A 19,199-nucleotide genomic window follows, 5' to 3' on the forward strand; every position below is an offset into this window, starting at 1 on the left:
TCTAAGATAATTCTGCTCCAGACTAGCAGAAGTTCATACCTCTGTCCCCTTCTTACCTTACTGAAACTGATACCCTTTTCATTCCCAGGGTGCTATTTGCTAGGAATGGCCAGATGTCATGTAAGAGCTGTGGGAACAAAACTCTTTCCTAGGTCTCCTAACTCCATACAAAGTCATTACCTTCATTTCCCACTTGCATTTTTGAAGAGGTATTTTTTGACCCTGTTACCACTTTTTTCCAATCAGTGTAAAATTTCCCCCAAGTAGCTGTACATGTTGTCCATGTGCAATGCCCACAGTATGCAATGAATGCTTTCAGTTGATTATAATCTTTAGAGTTTGCATGATTTAAGTCATGCTTCACAGCTTGGTTAAATAGTATTGTAAAGAAAACACACAGTTCTCCAACTATAACCTCCCATCCACTCCCGAACAGAGGGCTTCTTGCTGCCTTTTCTTAAATATTGCATGTATAAATGTGATAGTGGTGAGTAAGAGATCTATAAATGGGTTCTGGTGAGGAGTAAACATCATGTGGTCGTCCGCTTTGGAAGCTTGTTGAGTGGGAGGCATTTATTGAACCTTGGTGCACTTGCTATAATCACTGATTTTCTATGAAGTGCTAATAGGATATGACTGTTTTCTCCTTTGTAAAACAACAATAAAATTATTTTCCCCTGGGAAAATAGAATTATTTATGATATAAAGATATCGTAAAATAATAATAGAAAAAGAATAAAATTTTGTAAAAATAATAGGATAAGACTGTTTCTCCTTCCTTGCTCTTATAAAACAGGCTGCCTTAACAGAACCTTAGGGTTAAGTATATAAGGCTGGAAACTGTTCAAATGAAGACAAATTGTATTTAGCCCCCAGGTGATTCACACATGGTCTTTAACTATATAACAATAGGACTGAATGTGGTCATTTTATTGCACATATGGAGATACAGCCAAAATCAGGATTCATTTCATGTTTCAACTTCTTTCAGCTAACATGTTGTATAAGAACAGAAAATACAGACAGTTGGAATTACTGGAGCTTTTTTTAGAGCAAATCGTTCATCTGCTTGCTGCTAACTAGTTTGGGCATATTTTCAGGGAATAACAGGGAGATGCAATGTTAAAAACTGTAATTTTGAAGAAGGAAAAAGTGTGATTTTGGGATTTATTTAATTTTATTTTTGAAGTTGCATCTATGTTGAATAGCACATAAATTAAAACATTTTTTTACATAAACATAGCCATTGCTTTCCCCTGTGGTTAGAAAGCGCAGGGACCCAGACTTTTTTGTCCCAGAAGCTAACACTGGCATTACACTGACTGCAAACCACAGCCCTGCAGATTCTCAGAGAGGGAACGGAGAAAGTCTTGAGGGCTGAAAAGCCCTCTAATTCCATGATTCAAAGAAGATCCTAAGCATGTGCTTATGTCTATCCTTAATCAGGACAACATTTAAGCATTTGCTCTCAAGTACATTCTTTTCTGTTTTCTTTAAAATGGCAGTGTTGTTCAGTATAATAAGGTTGATTGGAGTGGCAAGGGAGGTTCTGGTAGATAAGCTGCAGCAGCTGAAAGACTAACTGGGGAACCTAACTGTGAGGATTATTAATGTACCGTAAGCAACCTATTTTTGAGTTTTCAGACTCCCATTGATCTCTGGAGGAGTTTGAGTTCTAAAAATAACTTGCCTTTGGGACCTGGGAGAGAGAGAATTGGAGCTGGACGGAGGGAGGTCTGAGTGCATTGAAACATCACGGGGAGATAACAGAGGGTCTGCTGACTGCAAAGGCAGTTCAGGTAGCAATTATAAGCAACCAGAGAGCAGAAAGTACATCTGAGAGAAAGGTAATATTATTAGTAGGTGTTAAAATAGCACTGCTTGCAAGCAGTGTGCTTTAGACAAAATTTGAGAACAGCAGGCTTGATTTCCCTCAGCACCTGAGCACTGAGGCAAGGTTTATCATCATGGCAACTTGGTTGCATTTGGATGGCAAATGGCAGGGCTCTTGGGCACTACAGTATTTTTTTTTTTTCTTTTGCTCCTCCTGCTAATAAACTAGTCTTGTAGGTGCATGGCCTTTTAGAAGACTGGGTTTCCTTTGACTAGAGCTGCTATGTCTCAGTTGTGACTGGGAGAACTGGAGACAGCAAATCTTTTGTTGGGTCCACTGCCTAGTGAGAGTACCCTGCCACAGGAGGAGGAAGAAGACAGCTGCTTGCTCAGCTGGATGGGATATGGTGCCAGTTAGGACCTTTCTGCCCTGAGGCCACAGAAGTATTTATTAAGTGATATTAAAACTGATTTTAGCAGGAGATGGCTGTCAAAGGTCTGGAATCGATGAGGAAATGAAGGCAGGATAAAGGAGTATTTGAAGAAAGAGCATATGGCTAAAAGTGATCCCAGCAGCCAGATTACTCGGATGATGAGCAGCACAGTAATACAGTATATAACAGCTTGTTGTTTTAGTTTGTAAGCTCACTGACAGCTCCACAGCAGAGCAGGGGCAAGCAGGGACCCTGCACCTGGCCCACAAATCCACCTTGGCCTTTGTGAGTGGAGGACAGCTTCCCTTGGGACCTACAAAGCCTCTTCCCAGACTCACAAACTGGCTGAGGCTTGAGAGCACCTCTGTAGGTCGTGGAGTCCAAACCCCTGCTCAGGACAGGGTCATTGCTCAGGGCCATACCCAGTCGGGTTTTCAATATCTCCAAGGATGGAAACTCCACGACCTCTCTGGGCAGCCTGTGCCAGTGTTTGACCACCCTGACAGCCAAAGACATTTTGTTTCCTGTTGAGGTAAAATTCTCTGTGTTTCAATTTGTGCCTGTTGTTTCCTGTCCTGTCACTGGGCACCACTGAGGGAAGCCTGGCTCCATCTTCTTTGTACCCTTATCACCAAGATCCCTGGGTGCTCGGTGTGCACAGCACAGGACAGGTGTTATGAGGAGCTCAGGAAATAAGGAAAGGCTAAAAGGCTAAACTGCTTGGAGAAGATAAGCATGGATCTCCCACGCAGGGCAGATGTCTCTTCCAGGATGACACCTGCAGGAAACACAGCCTTACCATCTAAGACACTGAATCTGCGTGATTATCTTACATGATAAAAAATATCATGCAATCCTAAAAACCAGAATGCTACATTGTAGCTGTCCTTCACACCACAAACCCACCCACAATGTGTCTGGAGGCAGAAGCTGACGCTGGCCTCTGTCAGCAGAAGGATCAGAAAACCCTTGTGCCGCCGAGGACCACATCACGCTCAGCTGCGCCCGCTGCACTCTGCACACTCTCTCTCCCGATCCCGGGCTTGAGTGCTTGAGTTTAATCACTGCCAGCAATGTTTTATCCACCCACCACTGGAAAACAGTCACCTTGTGATATTCAGGAACGGGCAAAGAACAGTTTGAAAGAGAAAGGAGAACACTCAACTGAAACACATGGAGAGCGTGTGTAGGCAGGCAGTAATTACATAGGACAGGGTTACACGTGCGTGCATATCCCGGGGAGCCATCAAATACAGCCTTAAAGTTGGCATTTGTTTTAAGATCAGAAAGATAAGTACCTAAAACTACCTGACTGGAAGGAAATTTCAGCAGAAATAGAACAGCACATTGCCTCACCGAATCAGGCTACAAGACGATTACGTTGTTTGCTTGCTAACGGCCACAGAGCGGTATTGGCACTGCATGTGGTTTTATGACCTCTTTCTTGTGGGCAATGGCACACCCTCACTTTTTTTCAAGTCTATTAACTTTTGGCTTGTTTATTCAAAAGTTGCCAACACTTTTGAGCAGTTAGTGCAAGCCGTGCAGGGTTTCTTTTAATAGCACCTCTTTTCTCCAGGGAAGTGTTTCTTCCCAAAGCTAGGCAATTCCAGGCTTTTGAATGTCCCTCCATTATTTCTTTAAATGTGTACAGCCTACATACCTTCAGGAGCACAGCGAAAACTCACTTTATATAACACATCATGAAATACAGAAGATTGCCATTTTTTTCTCTGTCCTGTGGCTTTTTCTCTGCTTTCCAAGCATTTGTTAAAACTTCGTGAGTTCAATAAAATTTACCCAGACCAGAGGTACTTGATATTCCCCCCCCCTCAAATGCTTATATCTCAGCTGAATAAACATATATGCCGAGAAAGTTAGTGTCTTGAACTTTTGAAAGTTAATCACAAAACCTGTTTTCCTCAGTACTGAGCTGTCTGGAACCACCAATATCAACAGCAACCACTGATGTCTCTTAACTTCAAAGACAACAGGAACAGACCCTATGATGGGCTCCGAATGAGCTGTGACTATGCAGGGAAAAGTCGCTGTAGACAAGTCAACGGAAATTACTCATTGTTCCCCAGACAGCAGTTAAATGCCTCCCCACCTCACCTGACATAAGTAAATAAATTAACTCCAGCTGGATTTATACAAACAGCACAGAAAATACGATGCTACCATGTCTAGAATGCTGCCTTCGGTGCTGGTCAGTCATGAAAATTAAAGCAGAAACAGGAGGGGAGTGGAGTTGTGCCAAAAATAGTTACAGGAACAGACACACCACCAAAACAGGAGAGGCTGAAAATCCCTGGGACTGTTCAGACTGGACAGGAGGCAAGGGAGACTCGCTGCCAGTAAGGACTCCAGTGGGCAGTACAGAGAAAGCAAGACAAGAGGGTGATCAAAGCAGCTGAAAAAGAAATAATTTAAAAATAATATATACACACACACACAAACACATATATATATATATACACACACCAGTAAATAGTCTTTACTGGTAGCATTAAATACTGTTTTAACTTTTATACATTTGATGCATCCCTAGTACCTGCAGCACGGCCACGCTGCTGTGCCGTACGGCAGGATTTGCCACCTGTGCCTGCTGAAGCAGTGCTGGGCTTCTCTGGGGATGAATCCCAGGGTACGTGTGGGGTTGGACCCTGCTCTCTCGAGGGCAGGGGCAGGCCAGGAGCCCTCTGTGTCCTGCCAGGCAGCCGGAGGCAGCTGGGCAATGGGATGGGGTAGGAGTCATGGCTACCCGTACTGAGGACAGAACTGAAGGCATTAAAGCCCTGAGCTCTTAGCAGAGTCATGAAATTTCATCAGACAGAGATTTGGAGTGTAGGCGGAAAAAGCTAGTGGATCAAAAAGATTTGTTTCACGCCCACTCAGTATTCCCCAAGGTTGGGTGTAAACAAGTGAAAAGCAAAATTGCAGGTGTGGGGAATATACTCCCCCTCACAACTTGCAGGTATTTTTCTGTGTGCTCTGAAAATACCTGTGAGTGCACTGATAAATGATTTAATTTCTGGTCTTGTATCTGTCATACAGGTCTGACAAGAGAAAATGAATGGATTCCAATGAATGGAGATAATTTGAAATGCTTTATATATCTGTATGAAGACTGAACTTCCTAACTCCGTGGTAGCCCATAGGAAGCATCTTCTTTGTACATTTATATCAACACTTTTCTGTTGTCCATTTTGTTTAACATAAGAAAGTACCACTGAAATAAAAAACAAACACAACTAGTAATGTGTGTGTATATATTCAGGAATTATTTTGACCTCAGAACAGGGAATAGTGTAATTTGAATTTTGAGTGAAAGTAGAATACTTTTTTAAAAAAATAATCAATATTTGCAATTAATTTGGTTTCTTTCCTTTTGAAAAAAAATCAATATGGACAAAACAGTTTTAAAATGATTTGACAAAATGCAGAATAAATTAAGAATGTAACATCTAATTTCCTGTAGTGTACTCCTAGTTACAGAACAGGAATAATGTATCAAGTGTAATAAAGGAAACTAAAATATTAAAAGGGATGTTCTTTCTGGTGAGTTTAACTAAATTTCTCTTATGTTGTAGAGCCAAAGTATTTCTTTTTCTTGAGAATCTAAAATGCACTGGTGTTCTGATATTTATGCATCACCTTCACTTTGCACAATGAAAATACAAGATGTGATCTAGCTCACAGAAAATCTGCAACCTTTATTAAAATAAACAGGTCATCCAGCCTCGATGGAACATGCCCCTGAGTATAGGTTGAAGGATTACTATCTTCAAAAGCCCAAATGAAAAGGGGACTTTGAAATACTGGTGCCGAGCAAAAATCATGTATGATCACAGCAACCCTTTCGTACAGTGATTAATCCCCGACACTTGTTTTATATGGACTGTACATAAATGAAGACTGTTTGATGCATATTCTATTTTTGGAAATGAGATCTTATTGTTAAGAGAAATGTAATGCACTGTGTCTCCTTGGTCGCTCGTGTTATTTACTGTTAATGGATTAGAGGACCTGTTTTGTAATAATATTCTTCTACTGTTGATTGAAACTATTCTACATGCTCTGAAACTCTCTGCCTGGCTCTTGTTTATTCAATTAAAATAAAGATAATTATTCTGGTTAGAAAACAGATTTCAAGTTGAATATTACTAACAATGACATCCATTAAATTCTCATTTGCTCCATCAGATAACACAAAAGCTAACTGGCAATATTTTTTTATTTTAAGTTATTACATGTGCTTTGTACAGGAAATTAGAAAGGAGCTGTACTCATTGCAACTCAATTAAAAGGATATGTTCTACTTTCCATATACAATACCAACGTTGCTTACCATCCTGCTTCATCCTTATAGCTCATGGCTGATTTCCCTCAATATATTCCTTGGAGGTGAACATCACCGAAAGACAGGTTGAAATGGAAATGCCAGGAGACAGAATGCATCAGAAGCACCTTTCATTTACATACCGATAAGATTAACATGTCTATTCAATAGAAAAAGAACAATTTTCCCTAACGCTGCATTATCACTCACTGATACTGGGCTCTGCATTGTTCCTGCCAGTATGGAAGTGATAAAAAGAGGAGAAAACACACAGTCCCTTGAGCCAGAAGCATGCGCAAGGTGAGATGAGTCAGGGCCTCAGCTTTTATTATTATTTACTCACTTTAAAAATACTAATTTCAGAAAACTGTGGAAAGGTAAAGTCACGTTTTTCCCCTCCTTTGATAGTTAGGAAACTTCATAGTGGAAAATCCAAGGGATGGGGAGATCTGGGACCACATCACAGACATCACATCTGAATGTGTAAGGGGAAAAAAAAAACCCACCCCTGACAAAGAAGTGTGCTGCTTTTGCCAGGTTTCAACTCCTTGCTCCCGAACGGAGGGGTGGCCCCAGTAGCCACTTAAACTTCTTAATGGTGGGGAGGGCTTGGCAGAGGCAAATAATATTTTTTTCTCAGATTCATTTTCATCTTAAATGAAATTTCAAAATATATCTGCTTTTAAACTATCTCGAGGCTGACAGCTATGGGCCATAGGGGTCAGTGAGGACCCTGAGTTAGGTCTTAGCACAACAATGAGTCTTTATTAAAGCATAAAATTAGTATCTAAGAACTAGAAAACAAGGAGGCTGTGAAGGCACTCCATGTCTCAGCTAGCAAACTGTTAACAACTGGTCTGAACCATCATGTGCTGGTGATGTTACTTCTCACCTGCCTAGAGAAAGGACCTGACTGTAGGGCGTACAACAGACAGATGAAAGGTGCTTCAAGCAACTCTGCAGTCTATTGCTTCTGGCATGGAAAATTTTGCCCTCCCAAAATGTTACATTTTGGTGCAAAATTAGCGAAAGATTCAGGTCTTGCAATGAAAGATGAGGACAGAAATACATAATAACAGATCATGCTAAAAACATGCTTCTTTCATGTGGTTACATGCCAGCCTTTGTCAGTATGAGCCAAACTCGCTAACAGCTATATATTAACACCTCACTAATGAGGTGATACATGACCACCCCTAGGCCGTGAAGCCAGAGGAATGATTGCAACAAAACAGTTACTGTAACTGAACCACGGAGAGAGAAACTCCACACACACCCACACACACCCCCAACTCCTAACCTGCATTATGAGGAACCCATGAAATAAAGCAAAATAACTGGATTTCAATGTCATCCCTGTGTTCTGGTCTCTGTATGGTGCTGGTGTGACAGTAAATCAAAGGGACAGTGTTGCCCTGGTGTCACCAAGTCCCGTGCAAGTAAGATGGAGGAAGAATTTCCTTTGTTAACTCCCTACCAATGCTCTGCACTGTAATTTTTTCTTCTTTTTTTGTTTTAATCCCAATGCTGAAAGAGAGATGTCTTTAATTTAACTGAATGTGTTTTTCTGAGAAGCTGCTCAACAACGTGGTGGAGAAATGCTCTGTTAGAAAACCAGAGATAGGTATCATGCTGTGCCTGCGGCAAAGGGTTTAGTCTAATGAGACACCAAGACCTCAACACATTTGGGGAGAGATTTTTAATTGTCAGCCACTGAACAAAAGCACGCTCTAATGATTTCTCTGATCATCTGCACAGAAAAATCCAAACACATTTAACTTAGAGGTAAAGATAAAGGTAAAATAATAATTACTGTTACCTGAAAACTTTTGGTAAGTTTGAATGTATTTCAATTGATTACTCTGGTTTAATCACTTTCAACTAAGAGGTTGCAATGCTTCTGCATTTCTAAGACAAACAGTGTTAATTGCCTTAAAACCCTGGAGGCTTGGCTTTATGCATAACTTCAATTACAGAACTAAACTGGCAGTTTTGCATTTTCTGTGTTGGTGTAAGCTATTATTTTTGGTAGCAAAATCAAGGCCACACTGTACTCCTTTACCTACTGTACCAGTAAAACATTTGTAGTTATATATGCAACTGTATTTATGGATGCAATTCCCAAAATCAAAGTCTCGAGAGGCAGTTCATTGAATTCAGGGGCATCTTACCAGGACTGTGTTCAGTGCAATCGCAAAGGTGATAAAGATGGCCCTTTTATTTGTCTCTTGTTCCATGCAGTCTGTAAATTATTTATGGGAAGATGTCATAAAAATACGGCACTTTGGCCATTTTGTATTATAAAAAATTGATGTTGAGAGAAGAGAATCAGAGAAGACTGTCCAGGAGAAATAGTTGTATTTTTCTTGGTAATAGCTTTAGGGCCAAAATGCTGAAACAGTTTTCTTTTGCCCTTATGACTAAGTCCTGGTTTCCCTAATGTGTGCACATTTAATTTGAATGAGTTTTTGCTGTATAAGTGAAGCAGATTAAGTAAAGCACTTGGCAAAAAAAATTCTGATTTTGGTATATGAGCTGCCTAGTACTACTGTGCATGAATAATTACAAAGGAAACTCCCCCTAAAGACAGTTTTTCAGCCCTCAAAAAGTACTGCAGTGCTAAGATAAAACAGTTTTCTAGAGACAAAAAACCAAGGGTTGGATATAAGATCAGTCAAACCTGGTAAAATCCAGTTTTCCTGTGTCTTTGGAAGCAGTCTAAAGCCATTTATAAAATAAACACATCTGTTCATATGTTATACTCCCTTCTCGCTACATTCCTTTGCATTTAACTATGAAATGGGTGCTTTCAAAGATATCCTGCAGAAGACTGGTGACTAATTGCAAGTGCAACAGGAAAGTGCAATAGCGAAGTGACAGTGTTCTGGCCCCGATACCGACTGTGGGTTTCATATGCACAGGTGGTTGGTAAATCTTGTCTGGTAACTAATTAAATTTGATTTTGTCTGGATGTTGTACTGTGAAAAATGACCCAATCCTTTGCTATATGCTAAGTGAGACTGGAATCAGATTTGTCTTTCTTACAGATGTTGCATTCTTAGTAAATGTTTTTTTACAGGTACTGCAATAGTCTCTATTGAGAGTACTCTTCATCTAATACAGTACTTTATATTCATCTGTTACTTACGACTTTCCTAGCTAGTTATTGCAGGGTCAGAATTGGTCTTAGCAGACCTCCCTTCTATCAGGAGACCAATAATCCAAGCCCTGACCTGAGCAGAAATGCAGAAGTCAGCATGCAGCTGAACTGACCATAGCAACGATGCAGCGCACAGTATTTTCTGTCCTTAGCATATAGGTGTTGACCATGCCAGGCAAGTCTGGACACAAGGGGCAGGGATTCGCACCTGCTTAGACACAAGAAGAATCCATATAAATAGATGGACTCAAGTGTAGGGGCACAACGCAGTTGGGGTGGACTCATGGAGACTGAGATGGGGAAGGTGGGAGTGAGAGGCAGAAAAGGGCATAAGTGTAGGTTTCTGCTTTGAGAAACAAGTCAGGGAGCAAGAGTGATTTCAGTGCTATGAAGATCCCTGCTGCCACACCAGTTTTTTCTTCCTGCTCAATTTTTTGGCAGGGACACCAGAGCAGGTCCAACAGGTTGGAGAAAGGTATGTGCTGGGCTGACACAAAAGATGACTGCTTAGAGGAAGGCCAAAGACTTGAGGAGACATCTCGAGGCCCTTTGGATCCTTACTGTTACTGAAATCAGGAAAACCACCTTGCTCCTTGCTCCCCACCAACAGTCCTGGTGTGTGCTGAGGTGCTGGTTTGGAAGTGGACGTTGAGTGATGGGAGAATCTGGGCTTGAATAATTAGGGCTCTACTTCATCACAGTTGCTGCCAAGGCTGGCAGTATGTAGAATTAGGAGGGCTGAGAGAATACCTGAATTTGTGCTTCCCTACAAACCAGGAAAGAAGCACAAATTCTTAACTGTCTTATTGCTCAGTCAAATAGCAAATGCACATACACACAAAAATCAAATAAAGTACTGTGCCCTGTGAAGCACATAGTGTCCTCCTCCTCATCCTTCTTTCCATGACAGCCACATGTCAGTGGAGCCAGGGTATGGTTTACCATCCCTCTGGCTTTCACAATGTTCTCGGCACTTCTCGCATACTTCCTGCATGCATGTCCGTACGCTCATCCTCTGTTTTTATTGCTGAAGGTTAGTGAGGATAAATGAAAGCCTCCAATGCCACTTTCTATGGCTGGTTTAGATCTCTCAGATAATCTCCCATGAGGTCACCCACCTCTTCTAAATGTCATGCACGCATGTGATCTGAAAGCCTTCACAGGCTGTCCTCACGCCTGAATGACATCCCAGCGACTCAGGCACTAATGCCTCCAAATGAGGCTGTATCTTAATTCCCTGCTTTGACTGTTTCTCCAATAAAATGCCTCTGACCACCCTTGCACTGTGAGCGCTATCAAGCAGGGCAGTGCGAGGGGGGAGAGCTTGGCGAAGATCAGGAAAATGACACTGGATGGCACCACACGGTTGAGAAAATTCAGTCAGCATCAGATTCGTATAGTCGTTGTGACACAAATGGGACATCTGGGCTCTTCCCTAGCCCTTGAGAAGAAAGAAACGTGCTCTGCCTACTCTGTGTGTTTGGCAAGGCAAGTGAAGGCTGCACGTGCTACAGTCGTGTTGCTGACCTAAACCCAATGGCCAGGTCATCTGCTGGTGTAAAGTGGCACCACGCTACCCACGCTGCTGGAGCTATGCTGGTTTGCACCAGCAGTTGCTTTTTGCCTGCAGCCTCAGAGAATCAGGGAGAGAGAGACACTCAGAAGAGCGTAGGCTGCAAGGCAGGAAAAAAGACGAACAGCATCCTTCACTTTGTGAGAGGGTGAGCTTCATTGCCTTTGTTGCATGTATAAAGTCCATGGCTCAGCGGTGCTCATCTGCAAAAGGGCCTCAGCAGATCAAGGGCTCTGCAGCAGCCTGGCAAAGAGCATGATTCAGAAAGGCATCAGGTGGGACTACAACCTCTCAAACCCCGTCCTGCTGGAAAGGGTGGGAGCTTCCCTCTCCTTCTCCCCAGCAGGAGCTGGGGTCCACCAGCCTGGGTGTCTTCCATGGTCACTCCCATTCAGCCTGCTCGGTCAAGGCTTCCTGCCTTGCTGTCCTGCAGGGAGCTCCTCATATCCATGGGGAACCAGCCTAGGATTTCTAGTCCTTCCGCACAAAACAGGGACTATCTCAGCCCTCCAAGAGCTTCTTTAGTTTGACTGTGTTTTCCACTACAAAGTCATTCTGGTCTGCTTGAGCAGCAAGTGAACCAGCACAATGGGGAAGTGGTTTTGTATTGCAGGGTGGCACAGATATTTCAGGAAACGCGTGTGTATATTGATGTGGAGCCATTATTCCTCCAGAATTTGGCTTGTCGTATCCCTGCATTCACACTGGTATTGCATTTGCCCAGCAAATCTTTACCAAGAGCATCTTCCAGCTCTTCAAAGGGGCCTCTCTGCTGCATGTATCAGCTTGGTGTGGGACAGGATGATTCAGACAGAAGAACATGGCTGTTTCTAGATACTTGCTTATTGATTTTTTTTTGGCTTACTGATATTTTACACACCAGAATGAAAGCGTCCATTTCCATCGCTGAACACATAAACTTTTAAAAATAACGTGCTGAAATGGGCCAAGAGGAGAACTTTACTCTTCCATCCTTACACATAAGCCCTGTAGTGATGCCTGCTTTTATGGTGGCACAGGCTTACACAGGAAGCCAACGTTAAATAGCTTAAGGCTGAATAGCTTGGCTCCCCTTGGAGCTAGCATCTGTGACCTTTAGAAGACTGTGCAAACCAGAAGCTGGTAAATATTTGTTCCTAAGAGAAACCCAAACAATTAAGAGCAACAAGATTTATTGACAGCAATGAATTGCAGCAGTGGCCTCATGGGAGCGGAGTTCCCAGCACTTCCTGAGTGTTTCTCAAGTGCCCATTGCACACAACACTGTCCTGAAGGAAACTGGACAGTTTGGTGTCACCTTGATAACAGAATCACCGCATTTTAGTAAGTAGGAAGGACATTGTCATGAGGGGCAATGGCCATTAGAATTGTCCAACTGCCTGAAGGGACTCTGGCCTCTGATTGCTCTTCCTGCCTTTGAAAATGCCCTGAACACTGTTGTTCCTGACTTCTCAGCAATGACTATTCATTCTTTCTGTTCGTCTTTGTAGTTGAGAATTTCAATGTATGGCAAACCACAAATGGCCTATAGGAACTTAAGTTCTCTGCAGTACCTCTTTTCTGGAAGTTGTGGTATAATTCTGGAGGCTGTGGAAGCGTGGTATTTTCTCCAGCAACCCTTTTCTGAAAATGTGAGGAAGATCAGGAGAAGACCCTACCTGCCTAGCTGCAAAAAACCCCCACAAAAACCAAACAAAAAACCAAACACCCCCCCCCAACCTCTTTATCATTTAATGAAAACATTTCCAGTGGGTGAGGCAGTAGGAAACAATCCTGCAAGCTTGTCTGCTCCTGAAGTAGTCCAAGTGAAATCCACGGTGGGAACAGCAAAGGCTGGGTGGCTGGAGACTGCTCCTGAAAGCATTGGTGAAGGTGGCAGCACAGGAGTGGCAGAACAGGGATTATTGCTGCCCTTCCCCAGCCTGGGCCTGCTCACCCCATACACACTGCGGATGTAATGTATACACATCAACACTCAACATATTAAAAATAACGTGGTGCATGTGGAAACTCATCGGCTCTCTTCTATAGCAGATGAGGAGCTCAGTTGTAAAGAGTCTGAGCCTGAACACAACCTTTATTTTAATAGGACCACTGGGGCCTGAATATACCCTGCATATCAGGTGAGAAAGCTGGTATATAAGGCTGAACAATTAAGCTAGGACAGATACTTTGCTCCCCCCCTCCCCCCCCAACTTTTCTATGCTAAGAACTTTGCATTTCTGCTTGTACCAGACTTGATGGCAAAATTCCTATTGGCTTCAAAGGAGTAAAAACTAGCCCCTATTTCTCTTCAGCTCTGTAAACTTTGAACTGGAAAATATTTATTAGATCATAAAGCTTATTTGAAGAAAATTACAAAATATAACCGCCTGTAGAAGATCTGTCTTCTGTCTTTAACAGCTGTTTTGTTTTGTCAAAGGCAGATAAACCCTTTTGGGGAAAAATGGACAGGTGGTTTGTATGGTGGTTGCTTTCATATTCTTTTTATTATTTCTACTCCCAGCCTCATAAGCATAGTCAGGAGTAGTAAAAATATCAGGGTGTGCAGTTTGTTTGCGTAGATTCCTTGTTATTCGCCATGGTTTAACCTGACTGGTAGCTAAACACCACACAGCCACTCCCTCCCTCCCCCTCCCCACAGTGGGATGGGGGAAGAGAATTGGGAAAAAAAAAGTAAAATTCACTGGTTGAGATAAAGACAGTTTAATAGGACAGAAATAGAAGGGATAATAATAACAATAATAATAATAGAATTGGAACATGCAAAACAAGTGATGCACAATGCAAGTGCTGACCACTGACCCACCGATGCTCAGCCAGGTCCCAGTTCCCAAGCAGTGGCCCTAGCCAGCTTTCCCCATAGTTTATGTGCTGAGCATGACGCCATACGGTATGGAATATCACTTTGGTCAGTTGGGGTCTGCTGTCCCGGCTGTGTCCTCTCCCAGCTTCTTTTGCACTCCCAGCCAGCTCGCTGGTGGGGTGGGGTGAGAAGCAGAAGAGTCTTTGAGTTAGTGTAAACACTGCTTAGGAGCAACTGAAACATCAGTGTGTCATCAACATTATTCTCACCTTAAATCCAAAATACAGCACCGTACCAGCTACTAGGAAGATAATTAACTGCATCCCAGCTGACACCAGGACAGTATTTTACAGGCACAGCTGGTGGGTGTCAGAAGTGGGTGGATATGGCTATTTCAAGGTATATCCTGAACTTGATTGTTTTCTTTTCAAGAGAGTGTACTCATCTAGCCTTGGTAATGATGTTAGGCTGCTATTGTTGGGATGTATAGGAGAATATACTTAATGCAGTCTATCTTTTTAAAAGCTTTGGCTTAGCTAGTGTAATGGAAGTACTATACTAGCAGTGCACAGTGGCTCCCTGCATAGTGACAGGCTGAAAGTCTGCCTCAGGTCTAGTTTGTGAAGCTAATAAATTAATTTTGATTTATTTTTTTTTTACCAGGGCTGCAGGCACAGTCATATATTACTGTGAGCCAAATGAAGGTTTAGACAGAGAGATTATCTATTCCTTTACATATATAAACCTACTTACCTTTTTAAATCACATTTCCCCTGACCAGATTTGTCCTTTCCATAGTGCAATTTAAGGAAATTTTCTTTGCAGTGACTTGCATGTTGGCCCATAGTTCAGCAAAGAGGAAGACTGGAAGAAGCCAAAAGGTAGGGAAGCGATGGTTGTATCCTGTCAAGATGGTCCACGTTGGCCTAAACTGCTGTATTCATGTCATTGCATGACCTCCAGAAAGTACTAATAATGTCATTACTCGCAATTTTAAAGAATTTGAAGCATGTACATTTATTTTTAATCTCCTCTCTCTTTCAATGGTAGGGTATGAAATTTATACCATTGTATGGTAACTCCATTTAGCCACATTTCTCATTTAACTCCAGTTCTGATTAGCATCCTCTCCTTTAACATGACTACTGTCAGGATCAGAGGAGGTTCCTTGACATCAGTGCTCCTTCCTTGAACGGGGGAGGAGGATGCAACTGGACTAGCTTTGTGTGTGTGAGGATTCTGGATTTTCTGGAAGGAGCACGACATCCTGCTGAAGCATATTCCCCATCCTCACCCCAGAAGAGTCTCTTTACTGCAGGAGGAGTTTTGCCAGTTCACCTGAAAGGGCATCTCTGGCTGACCTGTGTCCCTCAGGAGGGCATATGCTTATCGCAGATGCATTGCTGGGTACCTCAGCAAGGCTGGAGAGGCCCATCCAAGGGCTTCTGACTTCTAATGTCAGACAGATTCCATGGTTCTGCTGAGACACACCTACAGCCCTTGAGAGGCCACCTGAGAGACCGACGGGCAGAGAAGTCTTCACAGTATTGGGAAGGTGGTTTGCTCTTAGGTATTTCAAGCTTTATGCTTCCCCCTAAAGGGTTTCACAGGTTTCAGGTCCATCTGCCCTATGCTTTTCTCTTTACCTGTCTATAGTTTCATTTCTTCAGTGTGACAGAAGAGCTAGCATACAGCGATGACTTTTCCACTTCAGGCAAAACCCAAAGGTCCCCTGAAAACTCTGCCACTGTACCAAGAGAATGATGCTACGCTGTCATGCCAGGCACATACCGCTGGGGCTCAGAGCACGGGCTATCTACTTTTACTCCCTTTGAGAGTCATTTATGTCAATCCTTAACCTAGGCAGATGAGACCAAAATAAACTTGCTGAAATAGGAGTCAGTATCTCTACAGCCTTTCAAGCTGGTTTAAGTAGACTATGTGTTTTTTCTGGGCAGGCAAACCCTTGCACTTCCAGGAAGAAGTCAGTATTTGCATTGTTGCTGGCACAAGACATCTAAAGTAAAAATTAATAAAAATGAGCTCCTTATACATTAGCTCTTGGAGAGTACCTTGGGGATGAGTGATTTGGCTTACCACTATCCACAGTTTATATGCATGCCCAGTGTGCAGCCTGCTCCCACCAGGGGAAGAGGGGAGATGACTGGAGCCATGGCCTGCTGGGACTGTAGCGTGGGGAAGAAGACTTGACACGTGCAGTCTGGTTCCTGTAACTACCCCAGAAATGTCTTCCAGGACTGGAATTTAGGAAATGTGTCTAGTGTGGAGGGAGATCTCTCTCTCCATGTTTGGTGAGCAGGGCCACGAGTACCTCACACAGCTATAGACTGGCTCTGAGCTCAGCCTGACGAATGTTTGGTGAGGCTTGCTAGTCACGCATTGTAAAAGAATGAAGCTGGGTTAATTAGCATTGATAATATACAGCTGTGGGCTGGCTTCAGGAGCAGTGGGTTGGCCGATGTAAATGAGGTGCAGCTGTGGCTGGTGCTGTTAAGTGGTTGAGACCCAATGAAGGGAGAGCAGCTGAGGGAGAAGCAGAGAGAGGACAAAGCAAGAGGAGAGTGGGCCCTGGATGAGTGCAGATGAGGAGAAGACAGCAGAGGGACTGTATGAAGAGTGTGCTGGTATGAGGTGGTGAAAGACCTTGTTGCAGCTTGATAATTCGGAGAGTGCTGCGACAACACATCATTCGGTAACTCATGAAGATTAGGAGGGTGAATAAAACATATCCCATCACTGCTTTTGCCAAACTCCAGCATGGCTTTATTCAGTTAGAAATCATTAAGACAAAAAGCCCTCTACACACTTGGTGCTTTGCCTTTCATCCTCCATCCTTCAGCACATGCAGTTCGTTTCAGCTGCACTTCACCCGATGGCAGGGCTTGGGTGCTTTCCCTCAGCTGTCTCTCCCCCTCTCAAACTAGTGCTAGTGAGCAGGTGAAATAAGGTTAGCAGGTGCAGGTGCAACCCTTTCAGTCGCAAGGGTAAGCCTGAGAGCTGCAGATCATGGAGGGACCGAGTTCAAGTCATTAGGTTACATGCTGCTGCTGCTAACAATAATGACGACAATGATGATATAGCGCAAAGAGTCTAGGAACACTTTTAATGATCAGCTGAGTGGGGACATCAGCTCTCATTATCTCATAGCGTAACAGCATTAACAGCAGCTGATGACACTGTAACCTTTACTTTGCAAAGCAACAACCTGTACGTTAGGGAGCATTTGCCTGGATGTGAATTAGGGAATGTAAGAGCTGAATTGTAACCAGATGTGAAAAGCACCTTGATTTCGGAGAAGCCTCTGCAGTCTGCAGCTTTACTTCACCTATATGGTATCCTAACAGAGGAAAATGTCATTTGTCTTTTCTCCTCTGTGGTTCCAGAGCACTGGCTGTTCCTTACACTTCTATCCATATAAGCTGTGGGTAGCGGTGAGCTGAACCCCTCATCCCCAAGGCACTCTCCAAGAGCTAATGTGGCAAGGGGGCCTCTACACCTGCAGAAGTGACCCATGAGCAGAGCAGCTTCAGCTGGAGCTGTACATGTCCTCACTGTGCAAAGTCAGCAGCCAGCACAGTCCCCAAGCAGCTGCAAGCTGGATGCAGAGCAAAGGTGCCCCTGGGCAGGGGCTGCAGGTCCCTCGAGCCCCAGCTGCAGCACAGGCAGCGCTGGCTGCCTGGAGAGGGGAGCAAGGGCTTGATGCAGAGCATCTCCAGTGCCACCAGACCATTACAGGAGCAGACAGACCCCAAGCAACCTTCCACTGTGGAGTGCTGTGAAGGCTGTGAAATGGGCTCATTAAAATACACATTCACCTTTGTTATCCTGCAGCTGCATTGCCTGATGCATCCCACTGCAGTTGCTCTAAGGTAGGATCCCAAGTTAAAAACTTTCCCAACTTGTTTTTTATTCACCAGCGAAGTTCATGTCTAACCCATTAAGAGCAATGGAAGCAATAACAACTTCTGTCTTCATGGGAGGCAAATGAAGGGGAACCTAAAAAAAAGGGCAAGGGAACAAATGAGGCACTGGCTGATTGAAAGACTGTTATTTTGTGTTGCCTTTGACAGCTGGACACAGGACGCCTTCTAGCATCGGTGTGGTTAGTGCTAAGCATAACCCAATTGGGGCATGGCACCCCTAGCCCCAGTGTGCCTCCTTTCCTCCTCTTTTTCCACAAAAGCACAGGAAACCGCCATGCAGCCATGGTTTAGCAGACACAGCCTTGCAGCAGGCTTTGGCTGGGATCCCTGCTGACCCCTGATCACACTAAACCTCTTCTCCTCCCCAGCGGCAGACGGAGGCTTGCACCCAGACAAAGTTGTTCTTGCCAGCGTCATCCCTGGACGCAGACCCCTCCCAGGTGGCACCCGGATGGACGGGGTGTGCCGCGGGTTTGCAGGCTCCTCCAACGAGCCAGGGGTGCAGTGCCTTGTGCTGAGCTCCTGCTCCTGCTGCTCACGGGGTGCAGTGTCCTGTGGGCACCTCCACCACCCTCACACATAGACCAGTACTTAAAGCCACATGCATCCCCAGTCTCCCCCTGCCACAACGGAAACCTCACAGCCTAAGCCCACCTCATCCAGGCTGGTAACTTTGCTTTGATACACAGACATGATCTCCCCAGACAGTGCTTTTAGCTGCAAGAAAATTTCTCCCTCGCAGTGTTTTGTTCTTAAAGACTGCTTTCCTGGGCTAAACATACTTGGCTTTAAATAGATGGGGTGACCCAAATACTATTGTGAATGATTACTCGAGGATGAAGTACAGACTCTAGTCCAATGATTTTTACAAGACAACTTAAGTCAATACAATCTTTCTGATTAGTGGTTTCCAGAAGACCTATATGCTGCATCATCCCTCGTACATTCATCATCTGGTTCACTTTGGCTGTATTTGTTCAAGCAGTACATTATCAAGCATACAAAGTGTTTGCTCTGTTGTCCTCTGGACTGCACAGATTTCTTCTGGAACAAACTGTAGCTTAGAAAGCCTCTGCTGTGGATTGTTGTAATGAATATTTTACAGTA

General features: G+C 43.6%; 1 protein-coding gene across 5 annotated transcripts in view; it reads left to right on the top strand.

Annotated features, from left to right (window-relative positions):
* SMPX (small muscle protein X-linked) overlaps positions 1–6,647 on the top strand; it is a 44,393-nt gene extending 37,746 nt beyond the window's left edge. For 3 of the 5 annotated variants that reach the window (XM_037378538.1, XM_037378540.1, XM_037378539.1), the window contains exon 5: positions 5,325–6,646. The gene's annotated coding sequence lies outside the window, so the exon portion shown is untranslated. Of the gene's footprint in view, positions 1–5,324 lie in introns of all 5 variants that reach the window. The other 2 variants (XM_037378537.1, XM_037378542.1) reach the window with 2 other exon arrangements.
* The last annotated feature ends 12,552 nt before the right edge of the window (positions 6,648–19,199 follow it).

This window comes from Falco rusticolus, chromosome 2 (genome assembly GCF_015220075.1).
Source record: "Falco rusticolus isolate bFalRus1 chromosome 2, bFalRus1.pri, whole genome shotgun sequence".
Lineage (NCBI taxonomy): Eukaryota > Metazoa > Chordata > Aves > Falconiformes > Falconidae > Falco > Falco rusticolus.